This window comes from Galeopterus variegatus, unplaced genomic scaffold (assembly GCF_000696425.1).
Source record: "Galeopterus variegatus unplaced genomic scaffold, G_variegatus-3.0.2 Scaffold1025, whole genome shotgun sequence".
In the NCBI taxonomy this organism is placed as follows: domain Eukaryota; kingdom Metazoa; phylum Chordata; class Mammalia; order Dermoptera; family Cynocephalidae; genus Galeopterus; species Galeopterus variegatus.
In genome coordinates this window covers 332,940-335,405 of record NW_007727136.1, presented here as the reverse complement: position 1 = coordinate 335,405, position 2,466 = coordinate 332,940, and the positions used below count along the sequence as shown (strand labels likewise).

The window sequence follows — 2,466 nt, the reverse complement described above, 5'->3', positions numbered from 1 at the left end:
ATGCATGCGAGGGGTGCTTGTGAGCACGGAATTCACACTGTGGAAGAAAGGTGAGGGTGCAAAGGAGTTAAGGGACATGAAAATGAAGTCGAATCCAGGTCCAGGGGTACGTGAGGGAGTGAGCTGACCATTTAGGAGGGGATATTCGGAGAGTAGAATGCTTGAAATTGAAATTATGAAGCTGTTGAGAAGGGCTTGGGTTATACAATGGGAGTAAATCTCTGAGATAGCATTGAAGGAGAAATCACATTTCCGATAGGCCAACAGCTCATTCTGATGCCAGTGGTCTAAGGACTATATTCTGAAGAAGTCTAATTTTAGGGAGAGTTGAGTAGCTAAACTTAAAAGTTCAGCATTAAGCCAGAAAACATGAGCGACTAGAAGAAACAGGAAGGATACTAGCAGAATGTTGTCTATTGAGTGCACTGGACACGTGGACACGCATGTTTTTATTTATTCCTTGCAACAACACTGAATTCTAGAGATCATTATCATCTCTGTTTTACAGACGATAAACATGAGGGGCAGGGAGGTTAAATAACATGCCTAAGGACAGCTCTGTCTAGGTCAAAACGCTGAACTCTTAACAATGGTGTCTGCACCCTGACAGGTGCAGTGATTATGATAGAGCAGGTAATATTAAAATCTACATCCTGAGAGATGATTTGCTAGACTTAGGCGATTAGAGACTCCTGAGAACAATATTGTATACAAAGCCCAGTATAATACGTGATCTCATCTAATCCTCACGTTAATCCTGTGTATTAAGTAATTTGCCAGGATCATGGGGCCAGTAATTAGCAGAGCCTGGATATGAAAGCTCATCCTGTGACCTCCTACTTGTACACTCCTTCCGCTCATTGTGCATCGCTTACTACTTTCCAGAGATGGTTCAGGCAGAAACTTTAAAGAGACTCTAAATGGTTTTGAGTAAGTGTATTAATAAGGAAACCATTAGTAGTTATTTCTTTTTAGAACCTAACAGGAAAAGTCTCATAATTTCTGTTTTCATGGAAACATTTGTTAGCACAGAATGTAGCATTCTTCCTGTCATAGAATGTTCTTTCTATAAATTCATGCAGTCACTCTACTAATATCTATTGTGCAAATCATCTGTGTATTTGCTGTGCTAGGTGCAGAGGATACAACCGAATAAGAAGCATCCCGCTTGAAGGGAACCTCAGTCAGGTCTTCAGCATCTTGGATTCTCCGCAGGGCCTTCTCATGCCTGGTGCAATTTCAGGCACTGCATTTGACCTAGAATACACTCTATCCCTCAGGGCCCAGTTACCTGAGAGATCATTCCTCTCCCTAATGGTATGGCACAAAGATCAGCAGTAGCGCCCTGGAGATGGAATCTTAGATTTAGACTCTGGGGAACTAGAACCGGGGTATTTTCCAGAAAAGGATTTTCCTACTCCAAAAGTGGTCAATTATAAAGCTGGATTTAAAAATACGCTTTTTGCCTGGAATTCTAAGTGGCTCAGTGGTACTGTGTTGCCCCTCAGCCACCATTTGGCTGTGCCTTTTGCTAGAAACATCAGATTTGTAAATGCCATGTAATTGTGTATGGGCTCTGTGGCCCAACACATTCCTACCAGAATGTCTGGCAAAGGCCAAGTAAGGCAGAGCCCTGGGCACCAGTCTGTGAGAATGACCATGATTCAGAGGATGGGACAAATTCCACTTTGTCCGGGTTGGTGCTGAAACAGCTGATCAGCTGTAGCAGATGTGTCGTGGCTATTTGTACGTGCAGAGAGATCTGGGCGCTTTTACTTCCTACCGCTGCTACTTAAGAATGGCACTCACACTGGTTCACACCACTGCAGGGAAGGTGGAAGGTGTGGGGGGGGGCGGGGGGTGTCTCCAGATTTAGAAGACCTCAGTGCTCTTAGTGGCAGTGTAAAGCCTGTTGCCTCACCTTCCTCTGGTCTGAAAATATGTGAGTTACAGTGTAACTTTAAGAATTACACTCTTTGTCTCTTTGCAAAAGTTAAGTGAGACAAATCAAAACTTTCTTATTAAAAAAAAAAGTCAGGGCCGGCCTGTGGCTCACTCGGGAGAGTGTGGTGCTGATAACACCAAGGCCACGGGTTCGGATCCCATATAGGGATGGCCGGTTTGCTCACTGGGTGAGCGTGGTGCTGACAACACCAAGTCAAGGGTTAAGATCCCCTTACCGGTCATCTTTTATTTAAAAAAAAAAAAAAAAAAGTCATATTTTATTGGGGTTTTAAAAATCTTTTAAAACAGTTACACATTTTATATTCTCCCTATACAGATTTGGAGAACCATTACGATCACAGAGTTAATTTATCCGAGTCATTTCTGGAGCTATAGGACTACACAGCTCGTTTGCAACCCCTATCGCTTTAAGAGAAGGTAACGCTACTTGTGGAGTAGAGCAGGTGCGCCGGCTCCGCCACTCCCTGCCCGCGGGCCGGGGCGGGGCGGGTACTCGGTTTC

At 44.0% G+C, this 2,466-nt stretch overlaps 1 protein-coding gene across 1 annotated transcript in view; it reads left to right on the top strand.

Moving 5' to 3' along the window:
• LOC103591754 (XK-related protein 4-like) overlaps positions 1 to 2,466 on the top strand; it is a gene marked incomplete at its 3' end in the record, with an annotated part of 386,061 nt that overhangs the window by 85,585 nt on the left and 298,010 nt on the right. The gene's annotated exons all lie outside the window — the stretch shown is intronic.